The sequence below is a fragment of the Lutra lutra genome, chromosome 8 (assembly GCF_902655055.1).
Source record: "Lutra lutra chromosome 8, mLutLut1.2, whole genome shotgun sequence".
Classification (NCBI taxonomy): Eukaryota; Metazoa; Chordata; class Mammalia; order Carnivora; family Mustelidae; genus Lutra; species Lutra lutra.
The window spans coordinates 47,327,714-47,344,472 of NC_062285.1; the positions used below are offsets into that span (position 1 = coordinate 47,327,714).

General features: G+C 34.2%; 1 protein-coding gene across 1 annotated transcript in view; it reads right to left on the reverse strand.

The window, feature by feature from the left end:
• The window catches only part of LOC125107214 (translationally-controlled tumor protein-like), a 29,267-nt gene extending 14,478 nt beyond the window's left edge, over positions 1-14,789 (reverse strand). Inside the window, exon 1 of the mRNA XM_047742094.1 lies at positions 14,777-14,789. The gene's annotated coding sequence lies outside the window, so the exon portion shown is untranslated. The remainder of the gene's footprint in view (positions 1-14,776) is intronic.
• Between the last annotated feature and the right edge of the window lie 1,970 nt (positions 14,790-16,759).

Here is a 16,759-nt window from a genome sequence, read left to right on the forward strand (position 1 = left end):
TTCTTTTGATCTTTTGGGAAAAAAATATAGTTTCACACCATTACATATGAGGTAAGCTATAGGCTTTTGTAGATGTTATCTATGAAGTTTTAAGAGTTCCCTTATAATCCAGGCTTCATGAGAGTTTTTACCATGAATGGGTGTTGGATTTTTTCAGACATTTTCAACATCTACTGGTGTGATAACATGACTTGTTCTTTAGCCTATTGATGTAATGGATTACATTAAATAATTTTTGAATATTTAATCTGACCTGCACTTGATTGAGGTATATAATTCTTTCCATGCAATGTTGGATTAAAATTGCTAAGATATTATTGGGAACTTATTAAACTTTCATAAAAGTTTCATAATGTTTATGAAGCTTTCGTAAAGTTTCATAATGTTTATGAAAGATATCCCTGATAATTTTTCTTTCTTGTGATGTTTTTGTGTAAAGTATTAGGTTAGTGCCTCATTAAATGAATTAGGGAATATTACCTCAGATTTTTATTTCCTGAAAGACACCATAGAGAACTAGTGTTATTTTTTATTTAAATATTTTAATTGACCACAGGACCAAGATGGCCCTGGTAGGACCAAGATGGACCTGGTGCTTAATGTTTTAGAAGATTAATAATCATTGATAGGCCTATTTATTTCTCCTTGGGTGAGTTTTGGAAATTGTGTCTTTCAAAGAACTGATCTTTTTTAATGCAAGTCATTGAATTTGTGGGTCATACATTATATTACTCCCCTGTACTCTAGTTTTTTTTTTTTTGTGGTAAAATATGCATAACATAAAATTTGCCATCATAACCATTTTAAAGTGTACAGTTCAGTAGCTTTAAAAACATTCATAATGTTGTGCTACCATCACTACCTTGCATCTCCACAACTCTATCATCTTATAAAACTGAAGCCCATTAAAAAATAACTCCAATTCTCCTTTCCCTTAGCCCCTAGAAATCACCATTTTACTTTCTGTCTCATGATTTTGATTCTTCTAAGTATCTGCTATAAGTGGAATCATAAAATATTTGTCTTTTTGTGACTGGCTTATTTCATTTAGCATAATGTCCTCAAGGTTCATCCTTTTGTAGCACATTGCAGAATCTATTTCCTTTTAAAGGGTGAATAACATTCCATTGTATGTATATAACACATTTTGCTTCTCCATGCATCTGCTGATGGATATTTGAGTTGCTTCAATGTTTAAGTAATTAAGAATAATGCTGCTATTAACATGGTTATACGATTATCTTTTTTTTTTTTTTTTACCTGGTTTCAACTATTTTGGATATATATGCCCAGAAGAAGAATTGTTGTATTATATGATAGTTCTGTTTTTAATTTGAGGAACATTATGCTGTTTTCCATAGAAGCTTTTATCATTTTACATTTCCACCAATGCTGCATAAAGATTCCATTTTTTTCCACATCCTGTCTAACACTTGTTTTCTGTTTTTTGATAACAGCCATCCTAATGGGTGGAGGTAGTATCTCACTATAGTTTTGATTTGGATTTTCCTAATGCTTGGTGAGGCTGAGCATCATCTCATGTTCATTGGCCATTTGTATATTTCATTTGAATAAATCCCTATTCAAGTCTTTGAATGCATTTCTGTTTTTGTTATCAAGTTTTAGGAATTATCTGTATTTTCTGGTTATTAATCCCTTATCAAATATATGATCTGTAAATATTTTTCCCATTTTATGTTTGCTTGTTTGCTTTGTTGGTAGTGTCTTTGGATGTATGGAATTTTAAAAATTTTCAAGAACTCCAATTTGTCTATTTTTGTTGTTGCCTATACCTTTGATGTCATAACCAAGCAATCATTGCCAAATCCACTGTCATGAAGATTTTGTTCTATTTTTCTTCTCTGAGACTTTTATGGTTTTAGCTTTTAAGTTTAAATGCTTGATCCTTTTGAGTTAATTTCTTACATGTTATTGGGTAAGGGTCCAAATTTAGTCTTTTGTATGTGAATAGCCAGTTTCTCCACCACATTTGTTAAAAAGACTGTCCTTTCTCCATGGAATGGTTTTGGTAAACTTACAAAAATTATTTGTGTGTATGTGTATATATATATATATATATATATATATATATATATATATGATTTTTTCTGTGATGTCTACTCTATTCCTTTACTCTATTTGTCTGTCTTTATGCCAGTACCAAACTGTTTTGATTACTATAGCTTTGTAGTAAGTTTTGGAATCATAATCATAATCATGTGTCTCAGTTTTGTTATTTTCCAAGATTGTTTAAGCTTTTGGGGTCCTTTATCCGTATGAATTTTACGTGGATTTTTCTTTTTTCTTTTTCTTTCTTTCTTTTTTTTTTTTTTTTTTCAAAAAATGTCACCGGAAACTTGACAGGGATTGCACTGAATCTGAAAATAATTTGGGTAAAATTGGGTACAAAGTTGATCTAACGAGGTCTGTTTCTAGAGGCAACAATGGTACCATTAATTGTGGCAGCATCTAGTAACCAATGATTTTGCTGGTAGTGTATGTAATGTCTATACCTAATAAAGGTATCAATTACTAGAGAAAATTTGCATTCTAATTTTGAACTTTTAATTCACAGAGTACACTCCAAACCAGTTTCTTTGAGAATTGTAACAATTCTGAGACTCTCCCCCAAATTTTCTTTTTTTTTTTCTTTTTCTTTTCCTCTCCTCTCCTCTCCTCTGCCCAACGTGGGACTCAAACTTGCAACTCTGAGATCAAGAGTTGCATGCTCTACTGAGTGACCCAGCCAAATGCCCCCCCCAAACTTATTTCTATTGGAATAATTTTCTATTGCTGGAAGCTGCATACCAAGATTGATATGGAAAATTTTGCCCAGGTTTTTTGGATAGAGGAGTTAGAGGGATTCTGTGGTTGATTTCCTTGAAATTTTAGGGCTGAAGACAGTGAAAATACAGCTATTCTTAAGGGTTAAAACTTCAGAAAGACCTCCAATTAATAGAACAAAATTAGTCATATGTAGTCATTTGGAAGGAAACATCTACTGATCACAAAGCTTTGGAGGTGGCCAGGAACTGTTGCTATAGAGTAAATGAGGGTCCAGATAAATTTCAACAAATGTGGAGGTCTTTGCTTTTTCCCTACTCTAGCAACCATGGAAAGCTTAAACAAATAGAAATATAAGCCCAGATTTCCATAGCCTTGGCTCATGTCATACACTGACAATCAAAACTTCATATTACTGTGCTACACTTTTTTTCTTTCTTTTTTTTTTTTTTAAAGATTTTTTATTTATTTATTTGACAGACAGAGATCACAAGTAGACAGAGAGGCAGGCAGAGAGAGGGGGAAGCAGGCTCCCTGCTGAGCAGAGAGCCCGATGCGGGACTCGATCCCAGGACCCTGAGATCATGACCTGAGCCGAAGGCAGCGGCTTAACCCACTGAGCCACCCAGGCGCCCGCTACACTTTTTTTCTTGAAGCCATAGTTTTTAGGTAGACTAAAATCAAACTCACATTTTAATCCTGCACTTCACTGAATTTCAAAAGGCATTTAAATCCATAGACTCTCCAGGTTACTAATACGGCATGTTCACATTGAATGGCAAAAAAGTAGAGTGGAGATATTTTTATAATTAAAGACCTGAACTCTCAAATTTTACTGAAAGATACTTAGCGGCTGAAGCAGCTCTTCTTTCCATATTTGATAAGACTTTCCCTTTCCAGTCTGAAGGGGCTGATACTATAAAAGGAGAGGTCAGTTCTCTTCATAATGAAAACTGGCCATCCTTTGTAACCCCTATTTAATTACAGTAAAGTTATACTCATGCTGCCTGAAAGAAGTGGGAAGGGTAATTACAGTGTCAAATCCTGAACAAAATACTATACACTTGCAAAGACAAATGTATTTTGAGAAAGTACATGCAAATTAAAATCACAAGGATACATAAGGAAATTGGTGCTCTGGATGTTCAATCAAATATAGAAATGTACAATTTTTGAAAAAAAGTGAAATTATCAGCATGGGATTTCTATCAGATGTACTGGTATCAAAGTGCTCAGAGGAGTGGCTGAAAGAACATGCACTTGTTCCTTTCGCATGGTTGTTGGAAACCTAGATTTATAATAGATAAACTTAAGTCAAGTAGGCAGAATTCTCTGGCAAAGGTACAGGATATAATTTAGAGATTTAGGTAAGAATATTTTAGTGGAATTATTAAAAGCAATCTGTGAACATGCTTTCAAACGTTATTGCAGAGTGTCCATAATTATACTTTCCAACTAAGTAATGAATAACATGTTGGTGAAGGTAGAGCTGTGTCTCTGAAAAGCAAAGACTGATATTGCTAGGCCAGGGCTGCTGGTGAAAGATGCCTTAAGTGGGTTCTCTCATTTCAGTAGGAATGCTGGTTTCACACTGAGGAATAGAACAAGTAATGGTATTTCAGTTCTGAATGCAAAATGGGTTTGGTTTTCATAATGAGAAGAAGGATTCTTTGTTAATCAGGATGTTCTGGACTGCAGAAGTTGTTTGTCTTGTGGTCCTAGGATTGCAAGCCACTAAGTTAATATTAAGTTTTGCACTGGAAAAAACACAAATTAAGTGTGAATGCATAGGTCTGACTTGAGCAGATATAAGAGAATTACAGCTTCTCACCCAATTTCCAAATATGTCAATTCATAGATCTAATACTTTTTAAATAAAGTGAAGCTCAAGGACCTTTAAAATACAACCTCAAAATAACACAAGTATATCCTGTGGATCTTTTCCTTAGAAGTTTCAAAACTCTTTGTTTTTTTTTTTCCAGTCATCAGATAAGTAGTTGTCCACAGATGTAGTCTTATGATATAGGTAATGGCCATTCCTGTCAGTAAATTAGAGGTGGTAGTTGATTGAAGGTAAACACCTTCTGCACATTCTGATAGGTAACTTAACTCATTTAGGCTGTGGGCACAGGATATTATATCTGTGGGATTGAAGCAGTCAGCAGCAGTTTCTCATCTCCTACAAGGTTCTTGTTTTCAGATTTTTCTTATAGTGGCCTTTGGTAAAAATATTTATCTGGTTAATCCTGGTTTTTTGGCTATTTCTCCTCTTGGACAGTCTCCCAGGGACTGCTTATGATTCTAATAATTCTGGAGCTAAAATGATCACAACTGAAAAACCAGGACTAAAACTTTCCTAAATTTATAGAAGACTTAACTTTCAAAACTTAGTAGTAAAGGGAAAATGTGTGCATTTGATTTTACTGATGCAACAAAGTGAAAAATAAATATATTTATGTAATTGATAAGTTTCATTTTAACACATTCAAATTCTGCTATGTGTCTATATCATTGTCTTAGTCTGTTCAGGCTGCTATAATAAAATATTACTGACTGAGTAGCTTATAAACAACAAAATTTTATTGCTCAGTTTTGGAAGGTAGAAAGTCCAAGACCAAGATGCCAGCATGATGCCATCTAGCAAGAGCTCCCTTCCTGGTTCATAGCCAGCACTTTCTGGTTATATTTTCATATAGTGGAAAGGATTGGAGATCTCTCTGGAGCTTCTTTTGTGAGGTGCTAATTTCATTTATGAGACCTCCACCTTTATGACATTATCATCTCCCCAAAGGCTCACCTCCTAATACTATCATTACTGGTGGTTAGGATTTCAATATAAGAATTTGCAGGGGGGGCCAAGATAGAAACATCCAGATCATAACAATCTTTAATAATAAATCACCCTAGAGTATCTCTTCCCAAAGTACAACATGAACAACCATAGGTATTGGTTTTTACATGTGTACATTAATTTTCCTAAGCTATGTAAATCAAAGAAACTAATTGTAATCTTTATGCTTTTTCAACATAAAGCAGTGGTATTGTTTTATTTATTATTATTATTTTTAAAAGATTTCATTTATTCATTTGAGAAAGAGAAAGAGAGAGCATAGCAGGTGGAGAGGCAGAGAGAGAGAGAGAGTGAAGCGGACTCCCCACTGAGCAGGGAGCCTGACATGGGGCTTGATCCCAGGACCTGGAGATCATGACCTGAGCTGAAGGCAGACCCTTAACCATCTGAGCCACCCAGGTGCTCCAGTGATATTGTTTCATTCTTCCTTGACAGTTTTGAAACTCAGAGACTATTCTTTTGTATGACATAGACTAGAAATGCACCTTTAATTGCATCTTTGTTCAAATAATTTTGTTCAAATAAATTCTGTGATTAAACATACAAAAATGTTATCTGGTACTAATATATTAAAGGTCCCTAATTAAAAAAGTAATTTATAGTATTATCATGGATATTAAAAAATTATATACTATTTCCACATGCAAATTCAGAAAAACAAAATAACAGAGGACACTTATTATTCTTAAATTGTTTAAATGTATTGTAATGGCTATTTATAAATTAAGTATGTACAATAAACCCAAAATTATAAATGTGCATGATTTAGACCTCTGAAGGGAAATCAGCTACCAGGCAAGTAGTTATGACTTAATTGACCATTTTTATGGCCTTTAACGTGAATGTTTACTTCTCCATTGAAAAGAATTAGTAGAGGCTGAAGCAGGTTATCAATAATTTAACAGGGCTTTGCCTTGTTTATGTTTGTGCATAGACTGTAAGGCTAATAGAGTCAATTTGAGTTCTTTTGTTCTGTGATGCCTTGCATATTTATTTTGCTCATACGCATCTATAGGAATTGAGAACAACCTTCATAGTAAATATACGTATGTTAGTTTCAGGCACAAAGCCTGGGGATTTTTATTTAAACATGTCATATCATAACTAAAATCAGGTAGCTGGCAACTGGATGAGTATAAATAATGGAAGACTATATTCCTACCAAAAAGATCAAGAGACTTACCTACTATCTTTTGAAAATCTGTTCCCTACTAAAATTAATTCATTTTTAAAGCAAAACTAATACATTTTTAGATTTAATTTCTGAACCTTTGTAGATAAAAATAATGTCTAGTCATAGCTGTGTCTTTTCTGGAGATCATAGAACATTTTTGTCACTGACATATTGTAGAAAATACAGACAAGTCATATAAGCACCTTTCTGAACCTCCCAAGTGAAAAAGGGTTTTTTAAAAAAAAATGAAAGATAGCCCCCAAATGTCTTATTATCCTTATTGATCCGATTTTTGTAAACACAAATGCTTGAATACTACTAAAGAATAAAAATAATAAAATGACTCCCATAACAAAATAAAATAAACAGATATAAAAATGTTACTTATTTAATGAGAGGATCCATAAAATGTTTCAAGTGGTTAAAGGAAAATTAAAGTATCACATATACCTAGGCAGAAGAGGAATACTGAAATGAATTTACTTGTAGTGCGAACAGGTCTGTCCACAGGACAATAACTACTACATTGGAGACAACTAATTTGTTTTTCTGTGAGCACAATTAATATGCATTATTTTCCATTTTCTGTTATTTACACAGTTGTAAAATAGATCAAAGACAATAAAAGGTAGAAATAATTCAGACAGTACCCTAGAAGGCACCTAGTTTCCCAAATTAAAGAAACCAAATACTCTTTTCAACTATTCCCAAGTCTTCTACAGTTTTTTTTCTAATAAACAAAACATACTATTTCACTTAGAAATACTATGTTTTCATAGAATTATCTTGCACTAAGCAACACTGTTTTCTCCAAATCTTTTCATCAGTAGATTTAATAGTTCAAGTTTTTCATCTATTCCTATGGATCTAGATTTGATTCTATATATCCGTATCCCATATTATTCTAACATTTTTTAATGTTTTCCTAAATGACCAGATCATGTTGACAAATAAAATCCTGGTAAAGACAACTTTTTTTAACAGATGTCTTGAATTATAAACAGGAAAACACCTTTCTTTTGAGGACATCTCAGTTGCTAATGTTACTACAATACCAGTCTTGTGTAGTTAATAGTGCTAGAAAGTGGATGTTTTAAAGGAATAAGAACCAGAGCAGGAATCACAAAGTTAGCTCATAATCAAGATAAGACTTTTTTGCTCTTTGCTCTTTTTGGATTCTTTTGTAATCACTCTACTCAAACAAATCTCTGTTCCAAACTTCTCAATTTCTACTTGTGTATATATCTTAAGGAAGACACTTAAAAAAAAAGATAAAAAAGATTTTATTTATTGAGAGAGAGAGAGAGAAAGCAGGGCGAAGGGCAGAAGGAGAGAGGGAAAATCTTAAACAGACTCCATGCTACACACAGAACCTGACACAGGGCTCCATCTCATGACCCTGTGCTGGACCTGAGCTGGAACCAAGAGTTGGACACCCAACCAACCAAGCCACCCAGGCTCCCCAAGCAAGCCACTTTTTAAATTTAGCTTGATGTTGTTCATTTTGGGGATTTCCAAGTGGTCAAAGTTAGGGTGCTCTGAGAGGGAATGCCCAGGTTTGGAACTGTTTCACAGGTATAGCTTGAGGAGTTTGATTTGGGAAATGATCTTATACATCACCTACGATAGTGGCCTTATTTAAAGAAGGAAAAGCCAAGGTTAGGATAATATAAATGTCTTAACTCAAGCTTCCTGAATTTCACTTGAATATCCACTACACCAGCCAAATCAGAAGAATTCTCATTTGAATAACCATGGAAGATTTTATAAGGAATGCATTAATAGAACATTCAGAAGCCATACTAAATTTTTCCTGTTTGCTTGTTTGTTTGTTTGTTTGTTTAAGATTTTATTTATTTGACAGACAAAGACACAGCAAGAGAGGGAACACAAGCAGGGGGAGTGGGAAAGGGAGAAACAAGCTTCCCATAGAGCAGAGAGCCAAATGTGGGGCTGACCACAGGACTCTGGGGTCATGACCTGAGTGGAAGGCAGATGCTTAAGGACTGAGCCACCCAGGCGCCCTGAGGATATGTTTACATTTTTTCCACCACACAATTACATACATACATTTACTCACATTCATAAAAGAACACATAAATACCGGAGGGTCATGCATATACATACTTTAATTTCTTTTATCTTAAGTTTTAAGTTATAGCTTATCTCCCATTGAATAGAAAAGCTTACTGATATCATTGAAATACTAACTATACAGACACAAACATTCTGCTCATTATTCAAGGACATTGTATTAGAACCCCGTGCATGTAGAGCAAAAGAAATAAAAACCAGTAAGAATATTAGTGAAAATACAATATTCAAGAAAATAAATGATACATTTATAACTTAATAAATTGAAGAGAAAAAGAATGGTTAGAAGCAAAGTAATAAATGTCAAAAGTTGCTATCAAACAAAAGGCTGCCCTTTATGGGTCTCATAAGATTAAAAAAAAAGAAAAGTCAATGGTGTGTCTACTAGCATCTCTGTAGGGTTACTACAATGTAATTTCTATCTATAGACTTCATTATATTTTGTTGGATACCTAATTCTATTCCTATGATGGAATTTGAGATAAAATAATATTACAATAACAGATAAAGAAAAAATTCAATTCTGAGTAATCTGGAAAACTCATCCCAATCAAATACCTTTTCTTCCTTCCATATTCTTTCCTTTAGAAAATTCTGTTATAATACCATAATATTCGGAATGGAATGGATATACAAACTACACATTGATTTAGCAAACTCTTCCTACAAAACACATTACAAATATTCATTTGGAAAATAAAAACAAATCCCCTCCACCTGGTCCAGTCCCTCTCATGTGCCAAGTTATTTTTGATGTGATCATATTTTTAATGTAATGATTAGCTTGCTTAAGACTAGGCAGGCCGAGTGCAGGTGTATATTCCTTTCAATGGAAATCATATTAAAATTTTATTTCCGGTTATATATTCATACTTTTTGGGAACTTTTATTTATGTATACAATGTATACATGTAGCTTTATTAAATACAAAGGGAATTTAGCTCTATATTGGTGAGTTCTTGTAAGGAAAAGATATAGTAGGGTATATACTTTCACAAAATATCCAAAAAGACATTTGGGCTAAAAAGGGAGTTTAAAAAATTATTAACATTTTGGTCAGTTTATGTCCTTATTTTCATTTCACATGGGTAGTGATAGAATACTGTATAGCATATGAACCTCTCAAAATTATTAATACTAAATTTACTTTAAAATTATTAAAATTTCAGAGGAATATTCACATTAATAACATCTTCAAATTTTTATTTTAAACATCTAGAGATATGGTATGATCACAATGTTACATGAGTTTATAATCAGATTTGACATATGGATTTCTTATGTATGATATTTCTTTTTTTTTTTTTTTTAAAGATTTTATTTATTTATTTGACAGACAGAAATCACAAGTAGGCAGAGAGGCAGGCAGAGAGAGAGAGGGAGAAGCAGGCTTCCCGCTGAGCAGAGAGCCCGATGCGGAGCTCGATCCCAGGACTCTGGGACCATGACCTGAGCCGAAGGCAGAGGCTTTAACCCACTGAGCCACCCAGGCGCCCCATGTATGATATTTCTATAAATATGTTACTTAAAGAAATAATTGCCAAAGTTCTGGTCAGTATAAAATGAATGGATCAGCCCATTTTTCCTATGATACCAGATTGTTTTAGACTTGGCAATATATTCATTCAAGGTCATTGCTGTTTTTCCATTTCTCCATTTTATTCATTGAAATATCCATTTCTTATAGGCCAATGGAATAAATTATAAACTCTTTAGTAATATGCATATTTGACAAAATTGTTAAATGACAACTGGTTGACATCTGCCATTCTGCAAATTTGACAATTTGAAGCCAGATATATATGAGTTTTATTTTTTAATTAAGCAACAATAATTTGAAAGCTTAGTTAAAAAAAAAGAATGCTCCCAATTTATAAAGTATTATGGTCAAGATCTAATTTTTCTGTTTGCTGGAATAATATTTTGCTTATGAGACATTAAATATCAAGTTATTTTTATTTAATTTTTTAGCAAGAGACATTAATCATTTAATATAATAATTCTATAACATGTATATAGAAGACTGGTACTTGTTCCAGTATAATCCTGGGGTTTATTATGGAGCCAGTTGATTTCTTTACTTTATAGTAAATATTGTCTACAAGTACAATATAAAGTCGTGTATAAACATCAATAATGAAGAGTTGCTAAGGGAAAATGACCCATAGATGACTTACCACTACATGCAAGTTAATTAGATACTGATTATGTTCCTAAGGGGCCTTGAAAATATGATTAAATACTAATAGAAAATGCGGGAGATAAAACAACATAATTGCAAAAAAATAGGGAAAATTGGAAAACATTTAAAAATGGTAATAGTCACGCGCCTTAGAAGTCAGCTAATTTCTCTCTCTTAGGATATGTAGTAATTTTTTTAGTTTAAATAAACCTTTTATTTATAATAGTTTTAGATTTATAGAAAAATGAAGATAGCACAGAGAGTCCCCACTCATGTCCATATACAGTTTCCCTGATAATTAGTGTATGTTTGTCATAATTGAGCCAATAAACCGATACATTATTACTAATTAAATAAAGTCCATATTTTGTTGAGATATCTTTAGTTTTTCCATAAAACACTTTTTTGTTGTTGTTGTTCTCGGGTATCACCCAGTACACCATAAACATTTAATTGTCATGTTTTCTTAGGCTTTTTTGGCTGTGATAGTTTCTCAGATTTTCCTTGTTTACAATGACTTTGACAGTTTGAGTTGTACTGGTTAGAATGTCCTTCTATTGAAATTTGCCTATGTTTTCCTCATGATTAAACTAGGGTTCCATGTTTTGGGGAAGAAGAGGAAGATCACAGAGATGAACTACAATTTTCATCACATCATATCAAAAGAATATATTATCAACATGACATCATTATTTTTTTTAAAGATTTTATTTATTTATTTGACAGACGGAGATCACAAGTAGGCAGAGAAGCAGGCAGAGAGAGAGAGAGGAGGAAGCAGGCTTTCCGCTGAGCAGAGAGCCCGAGCAGGGCTCGATCCCAGGATCCTGGGATCAGGACCCGAGCCGAAGGCAGAGCTTTAACCCACTGAGCCACCTAGGCACCCCGTGACTTATCATTATTGATTTGACCTTGTACATCTGGCTGAATTAGTGTTTGTCAGTTTGTTCCACTACATTATTACTTTCCTCTCCCAGACTGTATTCTTTGGAAGGAAGTCACCATGCATAGCCTACACTTTAGGAGTAGGGAGTTACACTCCTTGAGGACAGATTATTTATGTAGATTATTGTATACTCCTTATGTATTTATTTGTTAACACACTTTTATACTTGCAACACAGGGGTTCATTGATCTTGATTTGTTTTGTTGCTCAATTTGTTGTACCTTTGACCTTTAGGAGCCCTTACTGCTGATCTGTGTCCCTTTGATATATACCCATTGTTATGGACTGAATTGTGTCTCTACAAAATTCATATGTTAAAACCCTAATCTAATAGAATAGTTGTCTTTACAAAAAGAGGAAGAAATACCAGAAAGCATTTTGTCTTTCTTTATTTCCCTCTTTCCCACATGCATATAGAGAAAAGGCCATGTGAGAATAATAAGTTGGCTGTTTATAAGCCGGGAAGAGAGCTCTCACCAGAAACCAAATTAAATGGCACTTTGATCTTTGACTTCGGGCCTCCAGAACTGTGAGAAAATAAATTTCTGTTGTTTAAGCCCCCATTTGGTATTTTGTTATGGCAGACCTAGCAGACTAATACATCCATCACTGTGGATCTCCCCCCGCCCGTTGAACACTACCTTACTTTCTGGAATTAAAAGGTACTCAGGCTCATCTTTTACATCCTTCACTCCAGTCCAAGAATCAGCCATTTCACCAAGAAGTCCTGGTTCCTTTTATTGGAAAGTCGTATCAGAAACCTAGATCTTAGGGAGCCTGAGTAGCTCAGTTGGTGAAGGAACCTGCTCTTGATTTCATCTCAGGTCATGATCTCAGGATGCTGGGGTCAGGCTCCGTGCTCAGCCAGGAGTCGGCTTAAGAATTCTGTCTCTTGGGGCGCCTGGGTGGCTCAGTGGGTTAAGCCGCTGCCTTCGGCTCAGGTCATGATCTCGGAGTCCTGGGATGGAGCCCCGCATCGGGCTCTCTGCTCTTACGGGGAGCCTGCTTCCTCCTCTCTCTCTGCCTGCCTCTCTGCCTGCTTGTGATCTCTCTGTCAAATTAAAAAAAAAAAAAGAATTCTGTCTCTTTCTCCTTATCTCTGTCCCACCTGCATGCATGTGCTCTCTTCCTCTCAAATAAATAAATGAATCTTTATATATAAAAAAAAAAAACCTATATTGAAATACAGCATCTCTGCTATGAAGTGTGTAAACCTGGTGATTCACAGACCTGTACCCCTGGGGCTAATAATACATTATATGTTTATAAAAAAAAAAAAAGAAATACAGCATCTCTCTTTTGATCAGTAAAAAACTGACACATAAAGGACACGTCAAAAATAATACACATTGGGGCGCCTGGGTGGCTCAGTGGGTTGGGCCTCTGCCTTCAGCTCAGGTCATGATCTCAGGGTCCTGGGATGGAGCCCCGCATCGGGCTCTCTGCACAGCAGGGAGCCTGCTTCCCCCTCTCTCTCTGCCTGCTTCTCTGCCTACTTGTGATCTCTCTCTCTCTCTGTTGAATAAATCAATAAAAAAAAATAATACACATTGAGTCTAAACTTTGATAATAAAATTATTTTTGAAACTAAGCTAAAATTAACTTTACCTGCAATAACTAATATAAGCAATTAAGTAAGCAATAGATAATTAAGGACAAGAGATACACATATCTTGGAAACTTGATATTACACTTGCTCTAAAAAGTACTTTCTTTATCTAGTTTAAATTGCTTTCAAATAAAATTTTAGGTAAACTATTACTTCAAATATCTTTCTTTTTTTTCTCTCCTTCCTTCCTTCCTTCCTTCTTTCCTTCTTTCTCTCTTTCTTTCTTGATAAGGTATAATCAGGAATATTATCAAACAAGAGATACCATGTTTAATTCAGCAAAATAACTTCTTTCAAGCTTCTTAGAATATTAAGTATTCCTCAGTATTACAATTTCCTCAATATTGCAAGCCATAGTTTATTAAGAAAAGTTACTCTAAAGTTTAAATAATTTAAAAAATGTTTTCATTAAGGTTTACCATATAATAGTAAAACAAGAATATACTATTAATCACAGACAAATGCATTTTTCCATATGTATATTCACAAAAATATGGAAGTATATCCCAGAACATTTCCCGCTCCTTCAGAATCTTGCCTCATGCTCCTTTTGAGTCAATACCTAACCCCCCTTCATATCCATTATCTTGACATCTGTCACTATTGATGAATTTTACTCATTCTTGTATGTTACATAAGTGAAATTATAGTATATGTCATTTTGTGTGTGCCTTCTATCATACAACATATTTTATTTGAGATTCATCATGTTGTTTGCTTTGTTGCTTCTTTGAATTTTTGTAGCCACGCAGTAATAGCTATATGGTATTCATTGTATAGATATACTATAACGATTTTTTAATTTTATTTTTTCAGTGTTTCAAGATTCATTGTTTATGTACCACACCCAGTACTCCCTGCAATACCTGCCCTCCCCAATACCCACCACCAGGCTCACCCTACCCTCACTCCCCTCCCCTTCAATACCCTCAGTTTGTTTCTTAGGGTCTGTAACAATTTTTAAAAATTATCCTTTTATTTTTTATTTTTTAAGTTCTTTTTATTAACATATAATATATTATTTGCCCCAGCGGTACAGGTCTGTGATCATCAGGCTTAGTTTGGTTGTTAATAAATAACACAGCTATGACCATTCTTTTATTTGGATTTTGCTGGACATAGACACTGTCAAGAACAGCAAACGTCTGAGATTTTACCCGTCTTCCAAGGTTTTGTTAGCTTGTCACAGTTTCATGGTCAGAAGTGAAAGATGGTTTATTAATCACAATAAGAACAGTAGCCAAAATATTAGCTTTTTTTTTTTTTTTTTTTTTGCATTGGTTCTCTGAGTCCCAGTTCCCACAGAGCACCATGAAGAGGGCCATTTAACAACTGTACATGCAGTGGAGTGTGTTACAGCAGAAGAACCCTAAACTTAGGGAACTCAAATCTTTTATAATCAGCAATAAGCTTGTATCTACTTTACTTCAGAAGGAGACATTTTATTATGATTGTACTGGCATATAAGAATGTCTTTCACAAGACAGATACTATTTGCAAAAGGAGATATTATCTTTATTTTGCAAAGCTTTTGGAATGCAAATAACCCATAAAAGTAGCCTAGGACAAAGGGCCGTCAGAGTCTCTACTTGCAAGATATATGTAGAACTACAGGAGACCCCTGGTTAATTGTTTTCTCAACTATATCCACTCTTTTTCCTCTATCACCTTGGATTCTGGTGAATTTTCTGGTGACCAAAAGAGGATGGGGCCAAGGCTAGCATTTAATTAATGTTATTATCGAATAGGCACAGAACAGGATGAGACCTATATGCAGTACTGAGTTCAACTTTGAAACCCAGAGTCCAGGATACAACCAGCAAAACAATTCCCATAAATCATCAATGTCTACCTTAGAATGCCAGGTGGCTTTCTCCCTCCCTTTCTGTATTATCTTTTCTACTTGGCCCATGAATTAAAGCCCAAAATATAGCAAGGTATATTATGGCCTGCAAGAAGGAAATCCAGGGAAATTCTCTCAATTCTATCAGCCATAACAACTTGAGACAATGAGACTGCCATGAATGACTTTCAGGTCCAAGATTGAGGCACCGATCACTTTAAAAACAAATTTTGTACCAATTATTTATTAGTATAAATCCAATTAAAGCCACAATAAAAATACCACTACATACCCATTAGAACGAAAAAAAAAAAAAAAAAAGTACAGAGGTTGGAAACCCAAGTGTTGACAAGGATGTGATCCAACTTAAACTCTCATACGTTGCTGGTGGGACAGTAAAATTACAAAACTAGTTGAAGATATTTTAGCAGTTTCTTACAAAGCTAAACATACCCCTAGCCTATGACCCAGCAAACACATGTTTAGGATTTTATCTGTGAGAAATAAAAGTGTAAGTCAACACAAATGTTCATAGCTTTATTAGTAAGAGCCAATCTGAAAGTAATACAAATATCCATCAAGAGGTAAATGGCTAAAAAAGTTGTTCTCTATTCATAGAATGGAATACCATTTGACAACAAAAGACAATAAACTACTGATGCATGCAATAACATGCATGAATCTCAGAACCATTATTTGTGCAAAAGAAACAAAAGAGGACATGCAGAATAATTCCACTGGTATGACATTCATTTCACAGAATAGGCAACTCTTGTTAGTGTTGTATCAGAGCTGGCTCATATCAGCTGTAAAATTTTCAGGATTTCTGTGAGCCAGTTGAACAAACCAACTATTACAATTTGACTTACATAGGTTTATAAGTAATATAAAATAAACACTCAAAACTTACCATTTCTTATCTATGCTGTTTATATATTTATACTGTATTTGAAAGGTAGAAATAATATAATAGTGTATCGCAGTGTGCTATTGCAAATTTCTTCCCAACTCTACATTCAGTGATGTTACCTTGGTAGATTAAAGTCAGCCATGGTGCCATTGTAGGAGAATTTACACTATCAAAATTGGCAAACTTTACAAAATAGGGTTGTTGTTGTTTGAGACAGTTTTTAAGTCCACACACCACTCTGTCTAGTGCAGAGTGGATAGAAATCAGACAGATGGTTGTCTGAGAAAGTGACAGGTGAGGAATAACTTGCAAAAAATATAAGAGAACTTGTGGGGTTTATGGAAATATCCTCAATCTTGTTTGGGA